Source organism: Ambystoma mexicanum, chromosome 7q (assembly GCF_040938575.1).
Source record: "Ambystoma mexicanum isolate Mex_15411 chromosome 7q, UKY_AmexF1_1, whole genome shotgun sequence".
NCBI lineage: Eukaryota > Metazoa > Chordata > Amphibia > Caudata > Ambystomatidae > Ambystoma > Ambystoma mexicanum.
The window spans coordinates 1,146,818,788-1,146,839,705 of record NC_090941.1 but is presented as its reverse complement, the minus strand read 5'-3'; positions in this window follow the sequence as shown (position 1 = coordinate 1,146,839,705).

The following is a 20,918-nucleotide window of genomic DNA, read 5'->3' as shown; positions in this document are numbered from 1 at the left end:
CCACATTTTTCCCGCTCTTTTCTGAGCTTGCTTGGTGAAGATTTTGAAAGTATAGAGAGATGGTTTTCTGTAGTGGGGATATTGCAACAATTGCTCACCTAACATGGAAGCACTTACTAACTAAAGAAAAATAGAAAGAACTCCTGTTAGGTGAACACCTGATGCTCAAATGCAATCCATCCCTAAATATTATACCATGTACTTCCAGAGTTGTTGTTTATTTCACAGAACTTCAAACTCAAAAGGTAAGCACTTACAAGCTTGAAGCTGTATTTCTATGAGGTTTCAAGGCATCTTAAATTCAAAACTGCAATGTTCAGCCAAAGGATCTGCATCCCTGTTCTTGTCAGAGGCTGTTTCTGGTATGGCACTGTGGAATAAGTGCTCGCCTTTTTATCCCTTGAAAGGCCCTGAAGGCACCAAACCATTAAGTAGCTCCTCCCACATTTTTCCCGCTCTTTTCTGAGCTTGCCTGGTGAAGATTTTGAAAGTATAGAGAGATGGTTTTCTGTAGTGGGGATATTGCAACAATTGCTCACCTAACATGGAAGCACTTACTAACTAAAGAAAAATAGAAAGAACTCCTGTTAGGTGAACACCTGATGCTCAAATGCAATCCATCCCTAAATATTATACCATGTACTTCCAGAGTTGTTGTTTATTTCACAGAACTTCAAACTCAAAAGGTAAGCACTTACAAGCTTGAAGCTGTATTTCTATGAGGTTTCAAGACATCTGAAATTCAAAACTGCAATGTTCAGCCAAAGGGTCTGCATCCCTGTTCTTGTCTGAGGCTGTTCCTGGTATGGGCACTGTGGAAGAAGTTCTAGCCTTTTTATCCCTTGAAAGTCCCTGAAGGCACCAAACCATTAAGAAGCTCCTCCCACATTTTTCCCGCTCTTTTCTGAGCTTGCTTGGTGAAGATTTTGAAAGTATAGAGAGATGGTTTTCTGTAGTGGAGATATTGCAACAATTGCTCACCTAACATGGAAGCACTTACTAACTAAAGAAAAATAGAATGAACTCCTGTTAGGTGAGCACCTGATGTTCAAATGCAATCCATCCTAAATATTATAACATACACTTCCAAAATTGCTGTTTAGTTCACAGAACTTCAACCTCAAAAGGGAAGCACTTACACATATATAAAACGCAGGTGCCAACCTTGAAGCTGTATTTCTGTGAGGTTCCAAGACATCTGAAATTCAAAACTGCAATGTTCAGCCAGTGGGTCTGCATCCCTGTTCTCATCCGAGGCCATTCCTGCTATGGGCACTGTGGAAGAAGTGCCCACCTTTTTATCCCTTGAAAGGCCCTCAAGGCACCAAACCATTAAGTAGCTCCTCCCACATGTTTCCCGCACTTTTCCGAGCTTGCTTGGTGAAGATTTTGAAAGTATAGAGAGATGGTTTTCTGTAGTGGGGATAGTGCAACAATTGCTCACCTAACATAGAAGCACTTACTAACTAAAGAAAAATAGAAAGAACTCCTGTTAGGTGAACACCTGATGCTCAAATGCAATCCATCCCTAAATAGTATACCATGTACTTCCAGAGTTTTTGTTTATTTCACAGAACTTCAAACTCAAAAGGTAAGCACTTATAACCATGAAGCTGTATTTCTATGAGGTTTCAAGACATCTGAAATTCAAAACTGCAATGTTCAGCCAGTTGGCCTGCATCACTGTTGTCATCCGAGGCCGTTCCTGCTATGGGCACTGTGGAGAAGTGCCCACCTTTTTATCCCTTGAAAGGCCCTCAAGGCACCAGACCATTAAGTAGCTCCTCCCACATTTTTCCCGCTCTTTTCTGAGCTTGCTTGGTGAAGATTTTGAAAGTATAGAGAGATGGTTTTCTGTAGTGGGGATATTGCAACAATTGCTCACCTAACATGGAAGCACTTACTAACTAAAGAAAAATAGAAAGAACTCCTGTTAGGTGAGCACCTGATGTTCAAATGCAATCCATCCTAAATATTATAACATACACTTCCAAAATTGCTGTTTAGTTCACAGAACTTCAACCTCAAAAGGGAAGCACTTACACATATATAAAACGCAGGTGCCAACCTTGAAGCTGTATTTCTATGAGGTTTCAAGATATCTGAAATTCAAAACTGCAATGTTCAGCCAGTTGGCCTGCATCACTGTTCTCATCCGAGGCCGTTCCTGCTATGGGCACTGTGGAAGAAGTGCCCACCTTTTTATCCCTTGAAAGGCCCTCAAGGCACCAAACCATTAAGTAGCTCCTCCCACATTTTTCCCGCTCTTTTCCGAGCTTGCTTGGTGAAGATTTTGAAAGTATAGAGAGATGGTTTTCTGTAGTGGGGATAGTGCAACAATTGCTCACCTAACATAGAAGCACTTACTAACTAAAGAAAAATAGAAAGAACTCCTGTTAGGTGAACACCTGATGTTCAAATGCAATCCATCCTAAATATTATAACATACACTTCCAAAATTGCTGTTTAGTTCACAGAACTTCAACCTCAAAAGGGAAGCACTTACACATATATAAAACGCAGGTGCCAACCTTGAAGCTGTATTTCTATGAGGTTTCAAGATATCTGAAATTCAAAACTGCAATGTTCAGCCAGTTGGCCTGCATCACTGTTCTCATCCGAGGCCGTTCCTGCTATGGGCACTGTGGAAGAAGTGCCCACCTTTTTATCCCTTGAAAGGCCCTCAAGGCACCAAACCATTAAGTAGCTCCTCCCACATTTTTCCCGCTCTTTTCCGAGCTTGCTTGGTGAAGATTTTGAAAGTATAGAGAGATGGTTTTCTGTAGTGGGGATAGTGCAACAATTGCTCACCTAACATAGAAGCACTTACTAACTAAAGAAAAATAGAAAGAACTCCTTTTAGGTGAACACCTGATGCTCAAATGCAATCCATCCCTAAATAGTATACCATGTACTTCCAGAGTTGTTGTTTATTTCACAGAACTTGAAACTCAAAAGGTAAGCACTTATAACCATGAAGCTGTATTTCTATGAGGTTTCAAGACATCTGAAATTCAAAACTGCAATGTTCAGCCAGTTGGCCTGCATCACTGTTGTCATCCGAGGCCGTTCCTGCTATGGGCACTGTGGAGAAGTGCCCACCTTTTTATCCCTTGAAAGGCCCTCAAGGCACCAGACCATTAAGTAGCTCCTCCCACATTTTTCCCGCTCTTTTCTGAGCTTGCTTGGTGAAGATTTTGAAAGTATAGAGAGATGGTTTTCTGTAGTGGGGATATTGCAACAATTGCTCACCTAACATGGAAGCACTTACTAACTAAAGAAAAATAGAAAGAACTCCTGTTAGGTGAACACCTGATGCTCAAATGCAATCCATCCCTAAATATTATACCATGTACTTCCAGAGTTGTTGTTTATTTCACAGAACTTCAAACTCAAAAGGTAAGCACTTACAAGCTTGAAGCTGTATTTCTATGAGGTTTCAAGGCATCTTAAATTCAAAACTGCAATGTTCAGCCAAAGGATCTGCATCCCTGTTCTTGTCAGAGGCTGTTTCTGGTATGGCACTGTGGAATAAGTGCTCGCCTTTTTATCCCTTGAAAGGCCCTGAAGGCACCAAACCATTAAGTAGCTCCTCCCACATTTTTCCCGCTCTTTTCTGAGCTTGCCTGGTGAAGATTTTGAAAGTATAGAGAGATGGTTTTCTGTAGTGGGGATATTGCAACAATTGCTCACCTAACATGGAAGCACTTACTAACTAAAGAAAAATAGAAAGAACTCCTGTTAGGTGAACACCTGATGCTCAAATGCAATCCATCCCTAAATATTATACCATGTACTTCCAGAGTTGTTGTTTATTTCACAGAACTTCAAACTCAAAAGGTAAGCACTTACAAGCTTGAAGCTGTATTTCTATGAGGTTTCAAGACATCTGAAATTCAAAACTGCAATGTTCAGCCAAAGGGTCTGCATCCCTGTTCTTGTCTGAGGCTGTTCCTGGTATGGGCACTGTGGAAGAAGTTCTAGCCTTTTTATCCCTTGAAAGTCCCTGAAGGCACCAAACCATTAAGAAGCTCCTCCCACATTTTTCCCGCTCTTTTCTGAGCTTGCTTGGTGAAGATTTTGAAAGTATAGAGAGATGGTTTTCTGTAGTGGAGATATTGCAACAATTGCTCACCTAACATGGAAGCACTTACTAACTAAAGAAAAATAGAATGAACTCCTGTTAGGTGAGCACCTGATGTTCAAATGCAATCCATCCTAAATATTATAACATACACTTCCAAAATTGCTGTTTAGTTCACAGAACTTCAACCTCAAAAGGGAAGCACTTACACATATATAAAACGCAGGTGCCAACCTTGAAGCTGTATTTCTGTGAGGTTCCAAGACATCTGAAATTCAAAACTGCAATGTTCAGCCAGTGGGTCTGCATCCCTGTTCTTGTCTGAGGCTGGTATGGGCACTGTGGAATAAGTGCTCGCCTTTTTATCCCTTGAAAGGCCCTGAAGGCACCAAACCATTAAGTAGCTCCTCCCACATTTTTCCCGCTCTTTTCTGAGCTTGCTTGGTGAAGATTTTGAAAGTATAGAGAGATGGTTTTCTGTAGTGGGGATATTGCAACAATTGCTCACCTAACATGGAAGCACTTACTAACTAAAGAAAAATAGAAAGAACTCCTGTTAGGTGAACACCTGATGCTCAAATGCAATCCATCCCTAAATATTATACCATGTACTTCCAGAGTTGTTGTTTATTTCACAGAACTTCAAACTCAAAAGGTAAGCACTTACAAGCTTGAAGCTGTATTTCTATGAGGTTTCAAGACATCTGAAATTCAAAACTGCAATGTTCAGCCAAAGGGTCTGCATCCCTGTTCTTGTCTGAGGCTGTTCCTGGTATGGGCACTGTGGAAGAAGTTCTAGCCTTTTTATCCCTTGAAAGTCCCTGAAGGCACCAAACCATTAAGAAGCTCCTCCCACATTTTTAAGCACTTATAACCATGAAGCTTGCTTGTCATCCGAGGCCGTTCCTGCTATGGGCACTGTGGAGAAGTGCCCACCTTTTTATCCCTTGAAAGGCCCTCAAGGCACCAGACCATTAAGTAGCTCCTCCCACATTTTTCCCGCTCTTTTCTGAGCTTGCTTGGTGAAGATTTTGAAAGTATAGAGAGATGGTTTTCTGTAGTGGGGATATTGCAACAATTGCTCACCTAACATGGAAGCACTTACTAACTAAAGAAAAATAGAAAGAACTCCTGTTAGGTGAGCACCTGATGTTCAAATGCAATCCATCCTAAATATTATAACATACACTTCCAAAATTGCTGTTTAGTTCACAGAACTTCAACCTCAAAAGGGAAGCACTTACACATATATAAAACGCAGGTGCCAACCTTGAAGCTGTATTTCTATGAGGTTTCAAGATATCTGAAATTCAAAACTGCAATGTTCAGCCAGTTGGCCTGCATCACTGTTCTCATCCGAGGCCATTCCTGCTATGGGCACTGTGGAAGAAGTGCCCACCTTTTTATCCCTTGAAAGGCCCTCAAGGCACCAAACCATTAAGTAGCTCCTCCCACATGTTTCCCGCACTTTTCCGAGCTTGCTTGGTGAAGATTTTGAAAGTATAGAGAGATGGTTTTCTGTAGTGGGGATAGTGCAACAATTGCTCACCTAACATAGAAGCACTTACTAACTAAAGAAAAATAGAAAGAACTCCTGTTAGGTGAACACCTGATGCTCAAATGCAATCCATCCCTAAATAGTATACCATGTACTTCCAGAGTTTTTGTTTATTTCACAGAACTTCAAACTCAAAAGGTAAGCACTTATAACCATGAAGCTGTATTTCTATGAGGTTTCAAGACATCTGAAATTCAAAACTGCAATGTTCAGCCAGTTGGCCTGCATCACTGTTGTCATCCGAGGCCGTTCCTGCTATGGGCACTGTGGAGAAGTGCCCACCTTTTTATCCCTTGAAAGGCCCTCAAGGCACCAGACCATTAAGTAGCTCCTCCCACATTTTTCCCGCTCTTTTCTGAGCTTGCTTGGTGAAGATTTTGAAAGTATAGAGAGATGGTTTTCTGTAGTGGGGATATTGCAACAATTGCTCACCTAACATGGAAGCACTTACTAACTAAAGAAAAATAGAAAGAACTCCTGTTAGGTGAACACCTGATGCTCAAATGCAATCCATCCCTAAATATTATACCATGTACTTCCAGAGTTGTTGTTTATTTCACAGAACTTCAAACTCAAAAGGTAAGCACTTACAAGCTTGAAGCTGTATTTCTATGAGGTTTCAAGGAATCTGAAATTCAAAACTGCAATGTTCAGCCAAAGGGTCTGCATCCCTGTTCTTGTCAGAGGCTGTTTCTGGTATGGGCACTGTGGAATAAGTGCTCGCCTTTTTATCCCTTGAAAGGCCCTGAAGGCACCAAACCATTAAGTAGCTCCTCCCACATTTTTCCCGCTCTTTTCTGAGCTTGCCTGGTGAAGATTTTGAAAGTATAGAGAGATGGTTTTCTGTAGTGGGGATATTGCAACAATTGCTCACCTAACATGGAAGCACTTACTAACTAAAGAAAAATAGAAAGAACTCCTGTTAGGTGAACACCTGATGCTCAAATGCAATCCATCCCTAAATATTATACCATGTACTTCCAGAGTTGTTGTTTATTTCACAGAACTTCAAACTCAAAAGGTAAGCACTTACAAGCTTGAAGCTGTATTTCTATGAGGTTTCAAGACATCTGAAATTCAAAACTGCAATGTTCAGCCAAAGGGTCTGCATCCCTGTTCTTGTCTGAGGCTGTTCCTGGTATGGGCACTGTGGAAGAAGTTCTAGCCTTTTTATCCCATTGAAAGTCCCTGAAGGCACCAAACCATTAAGAAGCTCCTCCCACATTTTTCCCGCTCTTTTCTGAGCTTGCTTGGTGAAGATTTTGAAAGTATAGAGAGATGGTTTTCTGTAGTGGAGATATTGCAACAATTGCTCACCTAACATGGAAGCACTTACTAACTAAAGAAAAATAGAAAGAACTCCTGTTAGGTGAGCACCTGATGTTCAAATGCAATCCATCCTAAATATTATAACATACACTTCCAAAATTGCTGTTTAGTTCACAGAACTTCAACCTCAAAAGGGAAGCACTTACACATATATAAAACGCAGGTGCCAACCTTGAAGCTGTATTTCTGTGAGGTTCCAAGACATCTGAAATTTAAAACTGCAATGTTCAGCCAGTGGGTCTGCATCCCTGTTCTTGTCTGAGGCTGGTATGGGCACTGTGGAATAAGTGCTCGCCTTTTTATCCCTTGAAAGGCCCTGAAGGCACCAAACCATTAAGAAGCTCCTCCCACATTTTTAAGCACTTATAACCATGAAGCTTGCTTTTCATCCGAGGCCGTTCCTGCTATGGGCACTGTGGAGAAGTGCCCACCTTTTTATCCCTTGAAAGGCCCTCAAGGCACCAGACCATTAAGTAGCTCCTCCCACATTTTTCCCGCTCTTTTCTGAGCTTGCTTGGTGAAGATTTTGAAAGTATAGAGAGATGGTTTTCTGTAGTGGGGATATTGCAACAATTGCTCACCTAACATAGAAGCACTTACTAACTAAAGAAAAATAGAAAGAACTCCTGTTAGGTGAACACCTGATGCTCAAATGCAATCCATCCCTAAATAGTATACCATGTACTTCCAGAGTTTTTGTTTATTTCACAGAACTTCAAACTCAAAAGGTAAGCACTTATAACCATGAAGCTGTATTTCTATGATGTTTCAAGACATCTGAAATTCAAAACTGCAATGTTCAGCCAAAGGGTCTGCATCCCTGTTCTTGTCTGAGGCTGTTCCTGGTATGGGCACTGTGGAAGAAGTTCTAGCCTTTTCATCCCATTGAAAGTCCCTGAAGGCACCAAACCATTAAGAAGCTCCTCCCACATGTTTCCCGCTCTTTTCTGAGCTTGCTTGGTGAAGATTTTGAAAGTATAGAGAGATGGTTTTCTGTAGTGGAGATATTGCAACAATTGCTCACCTAACACGGAAGCACTTACTAACTAAAGAAAAATAGAAAGAACTCCTGTTAGGTGAGCACCTGATGTTCAAATGCAATCCATCCTAAATATTATAACATACACTTCCAAAATTGCTGTTTAGTTCACAGAACTTCAACCTCAAAAGGGAAGCACTTACACATATATAAAACGCAGGTGCCAACCTTGAAGCTGTATTTCTGTGAGGTTCCAAGACATCTGAAATTCAAAACTGCAATGTTCAGCCAGTGGGTCTGCATCCCTGTTCTTGTCTGAGGCTGGTATGGGCACTGTGGAATAAGTGCTCGCCTTTTTATCCCTTGAAAGGCCCTGAAGGCACCAAACCATTAAGTAGCTCCTCCCACATTTTTCCCGCTCTTTTCTGAGCTTGCTTGGTGAAGATTTTGAAAGTATAGAGGGATGGTTTTCTGCAGTGGAGATATTGCAACAATTGCTCACCTAACATGGAAGCACTTACTAACTAAAGAAAAATAGAAAGAACTCCTGTTAGGTGAGCACCTGATGTTCAAATGCAACCCATCCCTAAATATTATACCATGTACTTCCAGAGTTGTTGTTTATTTCACAGAACTTCAAACTCAAAAGGTAAGCACTTACAACCATGAAGCTGTATTTCTATGAGGTTTCAAGATATCTGAAATTCAAAACTGCAATGTTCAGCCAGTTGGCCTGCATCACTGTTCTCATCCGAGGCCGTTCCTGCTATGGGCACTGTGGAAGAAGTGCCCACCTTTTTATCCCTTGAAAGGCCCTCAAGGCACCAAACCATTAAGTAGCTCCTCCCACATTTTTCCCGCTCTTTTCCGAGCTTGCTTGGTGAAGATTTTGAAAGTATAGAGAGATGGTTTTCTGTAGTGGGGATATTGCAACAATTGCTCACCTAACATAGAAGCACTTACTAACTAAAGAAAAATAGAAAGAACTCCTGTTAGGTGAGCACCTGATGTTCAAATGCAATCCATCCTAAATATTATAACATACACTTCCAAAGTTGCTGTTTAATTCACAGAACTTCAACCTCAAAAGGTAAGCACTTATAACCATGAAGCTGTATTTCTATGAGGTTTCAAGACATCTGAAATTCAAAACTGCAATGTTCAGCCAATGGGTCTGCATCCCTGTTCATGTCTGAGGCTGTTACTGTTATGGGCACTGTGGAAGAAGTGCTCGCCTTTTTATCCCTTGAAAGGCCCTGAAGGCACCAAACCATTAAGTAGCTCCTCCCACATTTTTCCCGCTCTTTTCTGAGCTTGCTTGGTGAAGATTTTGAAAGTATAGAGAGATGGTTTTCTGTAGTGGGGATATTGCAACAATTGCTCACCTAACATAGAAACACTTACTAACTAAAGAAAAATAGAAAGAACTCCTGTTAGGTGAACACCTGATGCTCAAATGCAATCCATCCCTAAATATTATACCATGTACTTCCAGAGTTGTTGTTTATTTCACAGAACTTCAAACTCAAAAGGTAAGCACTTACAAGCTTGAAGCTGTATTTCTATGAGGTTTCAAGACATCTGAAATTCAAAACTACAATGTTCAGCCAAAGGGTCTGCATCCCTGTTCTTGTCTGAGGCTGTTCCTGGTATGGGCACTGTGGAAGAAGTTCTAGCCTTTTTATCCCTTGAAAGTCCCTGAAGGCACCAAACCATTAAGACGCTCCTCCCACATTTTTCCCGCTCTTTTCTGAGCTTTCTTGGTGAAGATTTTGAAAGTATAGAGAGATGGTTTTCTGTAGTGGAGATATTGCAACAATTGCTCACCTAACATGGAAGCACTTACTAACTAAAGAAAAATAGAAAGAACTCCTGTTAGGTGAGCACCTGATGTTCAAATTCAACCCATCCCTAAATATTATACCATGTACTTCCAGAGTTGTTGTTTATTTCACAGAACTTCAAACTCAAAAGGTAAGCACTTACAACCATGAAGCTGTATTTCTATGAGGTTTCAAGATATCTGAAATTCAAAACTGCAATGTTCAGCCAGTTGGCCTGCATCACTGTTCTCATCCGAGGCCGTTCCTGCTATGGGCACTGTGGAAGAAGTGCCCACCTTTTTATCCCTTGAAAGGCCCTCAAGGCACCAAACCATTAAGTAGCTCCTCCCACATTTTTCCCGCTCTTTTCCGAGCTTGCTTGGTGAAGATTTTGAAAGTATAGAGAGATGGTTTTCTGTAGTGGGGATAGTGCAACAATTGCTCACCTAACATAGAAGCACTTACTAACTAAAGAAAAATAGAAAGAACTCCTGTTAGGTGAACACCTGATGCTCAAATGCAATCCATCCCTAAATAGTATACCATGTACTTCCAGAGTTGTTGTTTATTTCACAGAACTTCAAACTCAAAAGGTAAGCACTTATAACCATGAAGCTGTATTTCTATGAGGTTTCAAGACATCTGAAATTCAAAACTGCAATGTTCAGCCAGTTGGCCTGCATCACTGTTGTCATCTGAGGCCGTTCCTGCTATGGGCACTGTGGAGAAGTGCCCACCTTTTTATCCCTTGAAAGGCCCTCAAGGCACCAGACCATTAAGTAGCTCCTCCCACATTTTTCCCGCTCTTTTCTGAGCTTGCTTGGTGAAGATTTTGAAAGTATAGAGAGATGGTTTTCTGTAGTGGGGATATTGCAACAATTGCTCACCTAACATGGAAGCACTTACTAACTAAAGAAAAATAGAAAGAACTCCTGTTAGGTGAGCACCTGATGTTCAAATGCAATCCATCCTAAATATTATAACATACACTTCCAAAATTGCTGTTTAGTTCACAGAACTTCAACCTCAAAAGGGAAGCACTTACACATATATAAAACGCAGGTGCCAACCTTGAAGCTGTATTTCTGTGAGGTTCCAAGACATCTGAAATTCAAAACTGCAATGTTCAGCCAGTGGGTCTGCATCCCTGTTCTTGTCTGAGGCTGGTATGGGCACTGTGGAATAAGTGCTCGCCTTTTTATCCCTTGAAAGGCCCTGAAGGCACCAAAACATTAAGTAGCTCCTCCCACATTTTTCCCGCTCTTTTCTGAGCTTGCTTGGTGAAGATTTTGAAAGTATAGAGAGATGGTTTTCTGTAGTGGGGATATTGCAACAATTGCTCACCTAACATGGAAGCACTTACTAACTAAAGAAAAATAGAAAGAACTCCTGTTAGGTGAACACCTGATGCTCAAATGCAATCCATCCCTAAATATTATACCATGTACTTCCAGAGTTGTTGTTTATTTCACAGAACTTCAAACTCAAAAGGTAAGCACTTACAAGCTTGAAGCTGTATTTCTGTGAGGTTTCAAGACATCTGAAATTCAAAACTGCAATGTTCAGCCAAAGGGTCTGCATCCCTGTTCTTGTCTGAGGCTGTTCCTGGTATGGGCACTGTGGAAGAAGTTCTAGCCTTTTTATCCCTTGAAAGTCCCTGAAGGCACCAAACCATTAAGAAGCTCCTCCCACATTTTTAAGCACTTATAACCATGAAGCTTGCTTGTCATCCGAGGCCGTTCCTGCTATGGGCACTGTGGAGAAGTGCCCACCTTTTTATCCCTTGAAAGGCCCTCAAGGCACCAGACCATTAAGTAGCTCCTCCCACATTTTTCCCGCTCTTTTCTGAGCTTGCTTGGTGAAGATTTTGAAAGTATAGAGAGATGGTTTTCTGTAGTGGGGATATTGCAACAATTGCTCACCTAACATGGAAGCACTTACTAACTAAAGAAAAATAGAAAGAACTCCTGTTAGGTGAGCACCTGATGTTCAAATGCAATCCATCCTAAATATTATAACATACACTTCCAAAATTGCTGTTTAGTTCACAGAACTTCAACCTCAAAAGGGAAGCACTTACACATATATAAAACGCAGGTGCCAACCTTGAAGCTGTATTTCTATGAGGTTTCAAGATATCTGAAATTCAAAACTGCAATGTTCAGCCAGTTGGCCTGCATCACTGTTCTCATCCGAGGCCATTCCTGCTATGGGCACTGTGGAAGAAGTGCCCACCTTTTTATCCCTTGAAAGGCCCTCAAGGCACCAAACCATTAAGTAGCTCCTCCCACATGTTTCCCGCACTTTTCCGAGCTTGCTTGGTGAAGATTTTGAAAGTATAGAGAGATGGTTTTCTGTAGTGGGGATAGTGCAACAATTGCTCACCTAACATAGAAGCACTTACTAACTAAAGAAAAATAGAAAGAACTCCTGTTAGGTGAACACCTGATGCTCAAATGCAATCCATCCCTAAATAGTATACCATGTACTTCCAGAGTTTTTGTTTATTTCACAGAACTTCAAACTCAAAAGGTAAGCACTTATAACCATGAAGCTGTATTTCTATGAGGTTTCAAGACATCTGAAATTCAAAACTGCAATGTTCAGCCAGTTGGCCTGCATCACTGTTGTCATCCGAGGCCGTTCCTGCTATGGGCACTGTGGAGAAGTGCCCACCTTTTTATCCCTTGAAAGGCCCTCAAGGCACCAGACCATTAAGTAGCTCCTCCCACATTTTTCCCGCTCTTTTCTGAGCTTGCTTGGTGAAGATTTTGAAAGTATAGAGAGATGGTTTTCTGTAGTGGGGATATTGCAACAATTGCTCACCTAACATGGAAGCACTTACTAACTAAAGAAAAATAGAAAGAACTCCTGTTAGGTGAACACCTGATGCTCAAATGCAATCCATCCCTAAATATTATACCATGTACTTCCAGAGTTGTTGTTTATTTCACAGAACTTCAAACTCAAAAGGTAAGCACTTACAAGCTTGAAGCTGTATTTCTATGAGGTTTCAAGGAATCTGAAATTCAAAACTGCAATGTTCAGCCAAAGGGTCTGCATCCCTGTTCTTGTCAGAGGCTGTTTCTGGTATGGGCACTGTGGAATAAGTGCTCGCCTTTTTATCCCTTGAAAGGCCCTGAAGGCACCAAACCATTAAGTAGCTCCTCCCACATTTTTCCCGCTCTTTTCTGAGCTTGCCTGGTGAAGATTTTGAAAGTATAGAGAGATGGTTTTCTGTAGTGGGGATATTGCAACAATTGCTCACCTAACATGGAAGCACTTACTAACTAAAGAAAAATAGAAAGAACTCCTGTTAGGTGAACACCTGATGCTCAAATGCAATCCATCCCTAAATATTATACCATGTACTTCCAGAGTTGTTGTTTATTTCACAGAACTTCAAACTCAAAAGGTAAGCACTTACAAGCTTGAAGCTGTATTTCTATGAGGTTTCAAGACATCTGAAATTCAAAACTGCAATGTTCAGCCAAAGGGTCTGCATCCCTGTTCTTGTCTGAGGCTGTTCCTGGTATGGGCACTGTGGAAGAAGTTCTAGCCTTTTTATCCCATTGAAAGTCCCTGAAGGCACCAAACCATTAAGAAGCTCCTCCCACATTTTTCCCGCTCTTTTCTGAGCTTGCTTGGTGAAGATTTTGAAAGTATAGAGAGATGGTTTTCTGTAGTGGAGATATTGCAACAATTGCTCACCTAACATGGAAGCACTTACTAACTAAAGAAAAATAGAAAGAACTCCTGTTAGGTGAGCACCTGATGTTCAAATGCAATCCATCCTAAATATTATAACATACACTTCCAAAATTGCTGTTTAGTTCACAGAACTTCAACCTCAAAAGGGAAGCACTTACACATATATAAAACGCAGGTGCCAACCTTGAAGCTGTATTTCTGTGAGGTTCCAAGACATCTGAAATTTAAAACTGCAATGTTCAGCCAGTGGGTCTGCATCCCTGTTCTTGCCTGAGGCTGGTATGGGCACTGTGGAATAAGTGCTCGCCTTTTTATCCCTTGAAAGGCCCTGAAGGCACCAAACCATTAAGAAGCTCCTCCCACATTTTTAAGCACTTATAACCATGAAGCTTGCTTTTCATCCGAGGCCGTTCCTGCTATGGGCACTGTGGAGAAGTGCCCACCTTTTTATCCCTTGAAAGGCCCTCAAGGCACCAGACCATTAAGTAGCTCCTCCCACATTTTTCCCGCTCTTTTCTGAGCTTGCTTGGTGAAGATTTTGAAAGTATAGAGAGATGGTTTTCTGTAGTGGGGATATTGCAACAATTGCTCACCTAACATAGAAGCACTTACTAACTAAAGAAAAATAGAAAGAACTCCTGTTAGGTGAACACCTGATGCTCAAATGCAATCCATCCCTAAATAGTATACCATGTACTTCCAGAGTTTTTGTTTATTTCACAGAACTTCAAACTCAAAAGGTAAGCACTTATAACCATGAAGCTGTATTTCTATGATGTTTCAAGACATCTGAAATTCAAAACTGCAATGTTCAGCCAAAGGGTCTGCATCCCTGTTCTTGTCTGAGGCTGTTCCTGGTATGGGCACTGTGGAAGAAGTTCTAGCCTTTTCATCCCATTGAAAGTCCCTGAAGGCACCAAACCATTAAGAAGCTCCTCCCACATGTTTCCCGCTCTTTTCTGAGCTTGCTTGGTGAAGATTTTGAAAGTATAGAGAGATGGTTTTCTGTAGTGGAGATATTGCAACAATTGCTCACCTAACACGGAAGCACTTACTAACTAAAGAAAAATAGAAAGAACTCCTGTTAGGTGAGCACCTGATGTTCAAATGCAATCCATCCTAAATATTATAACATACACTTCCAAAATTGCTGTTTAGTTCACAGAACTTCAACCTCAAAAGGGAAGCACTTACACATATATAAAACGCAGGTGCCAACCCTGAAGCTGTATTTCTGTGAGGTTCCAAGACATCTGAAATTCAAAACTGCAATGTTCAGCCAGTGGGTCTGCATCCCTGTTCTTGTCTGAGGCTGGTATGGGCACTGTGGAATAAGTGCTCGCCTTTTTATCCCTTGAAAGGCCCTGAAGGCACCAAACCATTAAGTAGCTCCTCCCACATTTTTCCCGCTCTTTTCTGAGCTTGCTTGGTGAAGATTTTGAAAGTATAGAGGGATGGTTTTCTGCAGTGGAGATATTGCAACAATTGCTCACCTAACATGGAAGCACTTACTAACTAAAGAAAAATAGAAAGAACTCCTGTTAGGTGAGCACCTGATGTTCAAATGCAACCCATCCCTAAATATTATACCATGTACTTCCAGAGTTGTTGTTTATTTCACAGAACTTCAAACTCAAAAGGTAAGCACTTACAACCATGAAGCTGTATTTCTATGAGGTTTCAAGATATCTGAAATTCAAAACTGCAATGTTCAGCCAGTTGGCCTGCATCACTGTTCTCATCCGAGGCCGTTCCTGCTATGGGCACTGTGGAAGAAGTGCCCACCTTTTTATCCCTTGAAAGGCCCTCAAGGCACCAAACCATTAAGTAGCTCCTCCCACATTTTTCCCGCTCTTTTCCGAGCTTGCTTGGTGAAGATTTTGAAAGTATAGAGAGATGGTTTTCTGTAGTGGGGATATTGCAACAATTGCTCACCTAACATAGAAGCACTTACTAACTAAAGAAAAATAGAAAGAACTCCTGTTAGGTGAGCACCTGATGTTCAAATGCAATCCATCCTAAATATTATAACATACACTTCCAAAGTTGCTGTTTAATTCACAGAACTTCAACCTCAAAAGGTAAGCACTTATAACCATGAAGCTGTATTTCTATGAGGTTTCAAGACATCTGAAATTCAAAACTGCAATGTTCAGCCAATGGGTCTGCATCCCTGTTCATGTCTGAGGCTGTTACTGTTATGGGCACTGTGGAAGAAGTGCTCGCCTTTTTATCCCTTGAAAGGCCCTGAAGGCACCAAACCATTAAGTAGCTCCTCCCACATTTTTCCCGCTCTTTTCTGAGCTTGCTTGGTGAAGATTTTGAAAGTATAGAGAGATGGTTTTCTGTAGTGGGGATATTGCAACAATTGCTCACCTAACATAGAAGCACTTACTAACTAAAGAAAAATAGAAAGAACTCCTGTTAGGTGAACACCTGATGCTCAAATGCAATCCATCCCTAAATATTATACCATGTACTTCCAGAGTTGTTGTTTATTTCACAGAACTTCAAACTCAAAAGGTAAGCACTTACAAGCTTGAAGCTGTATTTCTATGAGGTTTCAAGACATCTGAAATTCAAAACTACAATGTTCAGCCAAAGGGTCTGCATCCCTGTTCTTGTCTGAGGCTGTTCCTGGTATGGGCACTGTGGAAGAAGTTCTAGCCTTTTTATCCCTTGAAAGTCCCTGAAGGCACCAAACCATTAAGAAGCTCCTCCCACATTTTTCCCGCTCTTTTCTGAGCTTTCTTGGTGAAGATTTTGAAAGTATAGAGAGATGGTTTTCTGTAGTGGAGATATTGCAACAATTGCTCACCTAACATGGAAGCACTTACTAACTAAAGAAAAATAGAAAGAACTCCTGTTAGGTGAGCACCTGATGTTCAAATTCAACCCATCCCTAAATATTATACCATGTACTTCCAGAGTTGTTGTTTATTTCACAGAACTTCAAACTCAAAAGGTAAGCACTTACAACCATGAAGCTGTATTTCTATGAGGTTTCAAGATATCTGAAATTCAAAACTGCAATGTTCAGCCAGTTGGCCTGCATCACTGTTCTCATCCGAGGCCGTTCCTGCTATGGGCACTGTGGAAGAAGTGCCCACCTTTTTATCCCTTGAAAGGCCCTCAAGGCACCAAACCATTAAGTAGCTCCTCCCACATTTTTCCCGCTCTTTTCCGAGCTTGCTTGGTGAAGATTTTGAAAGTATAGAGAGATGGTTTTCTGTAGTGGGGATAGTGCAACAATTGCTCACCTAACATAGAAGCACTTACTAACTAAAGAAAAATAGAAAGAACTCCTGTTAGGTGAACACCTGATGCTCAAATGCAATCCATCCCTAAATAGTATACCATGTACTTCCAGAGTTGTTGTTTATTTCACAGAACTTCAAACTCAAAAGGTAAGCACTTATAACCATGAAGCTGTATTTCTATGAGGTTTCAAGACATCTGAAATTCAAAACTGCAATGTTCAGCCAGTTGGCCTGCATCACTGTTGTCATCTGAGGCCGTTCCTGCTATGGGCACTGTGGAGAAGTGCCCACCTTTTTATCCCTTGAAAGGCCCTCAAGGCACCAGACCATTAAGTAGCTCCTCCCACATTTTTCCCGCTCTTTTCTGAGCTTGCTTGGTGAAGATTTTGAAAGTATAGAGAGATGGTTTTCTGTAGTGGGGATATTGCAACAATTGCTCACCTAACATGGAAGCACTTACTAACTAAAGAAAAATAGAAAGAACTCCTGTTAGGTGAGCACCTGATGTTCAAATGCAATCCATCCTAAATATTATAACATACACTTCCAAAATTGCTGTTTAGTTCACAGAACTTCAACCTCAAAAGGGAAGCACTTACACATATATAAAACGCAGGTGCCAACCTTGAAGCTGTATTTCTATGAGGTTTCAAGATATCTGAAATTCAAAACTGCAATGTTCAGCCAGTTGGCCTGCATCACTGTTCTCATCCGAGGCCGTTCCTGCTATGGGCACTGTGGAAGAAGTGCCCACCTTTTTATCCCTTGAAAGGCCCTCAAGGCACCAAACCATTAAGTAGCTCCTCCCACATTTTTCCCGCTCTTTTCCGAGCTTGCTTGGTGAAGATTTTGAAAGTATAGAGAGATGGTTTTCTGTAGTGGGGATAGTGCAACAATTGCTCACCTAACATAGAAGCACTTACTAACTAAAGAAAAATAGAAAGAACTCCTGTTAGGTGAACACCTGATGCTCAAATGCAATCCATCCCTAAATAGTATACCATGTACTTCCAGAGTTGTTGTTTATTTCACAGAACTTCAAACTCAAAAGGTAAGCACTTATAACCATGAAGCTGTATTTCTATGAGGTTTCAAGACATCTGAAATTCAAAACTGCAATGTTCAGCCAGTTGGCCTGCATCACTGTTGTCATCCGAGGCCGTTCCTGCTATGGGCACTGTGGAGAAGTGCCCACCTTTTTATCCCTTGAAAGGCCCTCAAGGCACCAGACCATTAAGTAGCTCCTCCCACATTTTTCCCGCTCTTTTCTGAGCTTGCTTGGTGAAGATTTTGAAAGTATAGAGAGATGGTTTTCTGTAGTGGGGATATTGCAACAATTGCTCACCTAACATGGAAGCACTTACTAACTAAAGAAAAATAGAAAGAACTCCTGTTAGGTGAACACCTGATGCTCAAATGCAATCCATCCCTAAATATTATACCATGTACTTCCAGAGTTGTTGTTTATTTCACAGAACTTCAAACTCAAAAGGTAAGCACTTACAAGCTTGAAGCTGTATTTCTATGAGGTTTCAAGGCATCTGAAATTCAAAACTGCAATGTTCAGCCAAAGGGTCTGCATCCCTGTTCTTGTCAGAGGCTGTTTCTGGTATGGGCACTGTGGAATAAGTGCTCGCCTTTTTATCCCTTGAAAGGCCCTGAAGGCACCAAACCATTAAGTAGCTCCTCCCACATTTTTCCCGCTCTTTTCTGAGCTTGCCTGGTGAAGATTTTGAAAGTATAGAGAGATGGTTTTCTGTAGTGGGGATATTGCAACAATTGCTCACCTAACATGGAAGCACTTACTAACTAAAGAAAAATAGAAAGAACTCCTGTTAGGTGAACACCTGATGCTCAAATGCAATCCATCCCTAAATATTATACCATGTACTTCCAGAGTTGTTGTTTATTTCACAGAACTTCAAACTCAAAAGGTAAGCACTTACAAGCTTGAAGCTGTATTTCTATGAGGTTTCAAGACATCTGAAATTCAAAACTGCAATGTTCAGCCAAAGGGTCTGCATCCCTGTTCTTGTCTGAGGCTGTTCCTGGTATGGGCACTGTGCAAGAAGTTCTAGCCTTTTTATCCCTTGAAAGTCCCTGAAGGCACCAAACCATTAAGTAGCTCCTCCCACATTTTTCCCGCTCTTTTCTGAGCTTGCTTGGTGAAGATTTTGAAAGTATAGAGAGATGGTTTTCTGTAGTGGAGATATTGCAACAATTTCTCACCTAACATGGAAGCACTTACTAACTAAAGAAAAATAGAAAGAACTCCTGTTAGGTGAGCACCTGATGTTCAAATGCAATCCATCCTAAATATTATAACATACACTTCCAAAATTGCTGTTTAGTTCACAGAACTTCAACCTCAAAAGGGAAGCACTTACACATATATAAAACGCAGGTGCCAACCTTGAAGCTGTATTTCTGTGAGGTTCCAAGACATCTGAAATTTAAAACTGCAATGTTCAGCCAGTGGGTCTGCATCCCTGTTCTTGCCTGAGGCTGGTATGGGCACTGTGGAATAAGTGCTCGCCTTTTTATCCCTTGAAAGGCCCTGAAGGCACCAAACCATTAAGAAGCTCCTCCCACATTTTTAAGCACTTATAACCATGAAGCTTGCTTTTCATCCGAGGCCGTTCCTGCTATGGGCACTGTGGAGAAGTGCCCACCTTTTTATCCCTTGAAAGGCCCTCAAGGCACCAGACCATTAAGTAGCTCCTCCCACATTTTTCCCGCTCTTTTCTGAGCTTGCTTGGTGAAGATTTTGAAAGTATAGAGAGATGGTTTTCTGTAGTGGGGATATTGCAACAATTGCTCACCTAACATAGAAGCACTTACTAACTAAAGAAAAATAGAAAGAACTCCTGTTAGGTGAACACCTGATGCTCAAATGCAATCCATCCCTAAATAGTATACCATGTACTTCCAGAGTTTTTGTTTATTTCACAGAACTTCAAACTCAAAAGGTAAGCACTTATAACCATGAAGCTGTATTTCTATGATGTTTCAAGACATCTGAAATTCAAAACTGCAATGTTCAGCCAAAGGGTCTGCATCCCTGTTCTTGTCTGAGGCTGTTCCTGGTATGGGCACTGTGGAAGAAGTTCTAGCCTTTTCATCCCATTGAAAGTCCCTGAAGGCACCAAACCATTAAGAAGCTCCTCCCACATGTTTCCCGCTCTTTTCTGAGCTTGCTTGGTGAAGATTTTGAAAGTATAGAGAGATGGTTTTCTGTAGTGGAGATATTGCAACAATTGCTCACCTAACACGGAAGCACTTACTAACTAAAGAAAAATAGAAAGAACTCCTGTTAGGTGAGCACCTGATGTTCAAATGCAATCCATCCTAAATATTATAACATACACTTCCAAAATTGCTGTTTAGTTCACAGAACTTCAACCTCAAAAGGGAAGCACTTACACATATATAAAACGCAGGTGCCAACCCTGAAGCTGTATTTCTGTGAGGTTCCAAGACATCTGAAATTCAAAACTGCAATGTTCAGCCAGTGGGTCTGCATCCCTGTTCTTGTCTGAGGCTGGTATGGGCACTGTGGAATAAGTGCTCGCCTTTTTATCCCTTGAAAGGCCCTGAAGGCACCAAACCATTAAGTAGCTCCTCCCACATTTTTCCCGCTCTTTTCTGAGCTTGCTTGGTGAAGATTTTGAAAGTATAGAGGGATGGTTTTCTGCAGTGGAGATATTGCAACAATTGCTCACCTAACATGGAAGCACTTACTAACTAAAGAAAAATAGAAAGAACTCCTGTTAGGTGAGCACCTGATGTTCAAATGCAACCCATCCCTAAATATTATACCATGTACTTCCAGAGTTGTTGTTTATTTCACAGAACTTCAAACTCAAAAGGTAAGCACTTACAACCATGAAGCTGTATTTCTATGAGGTTTCAAGATATCTGAAATTCAAAACTGCAATGTTCAGCCAGTTGGCCTGCATCACTGTTCTCATCCGAGGCCGTTCCTGCTATGGGCACTGTGGAAGAAGTGCCCACCTTTTTATCCCTTGAAAGGCCCTCAAGGCACCAAACCATTAAGTAGCTCCTCCCACATTTTTCCCGCTCTTTTCCGAGCTTGCTTGGTGAAGATTTTGAAAGTATAGAGAGATGGTTTTCTGTAGTGGGGATATTGCAACAATTGCTCACCTAACATAGA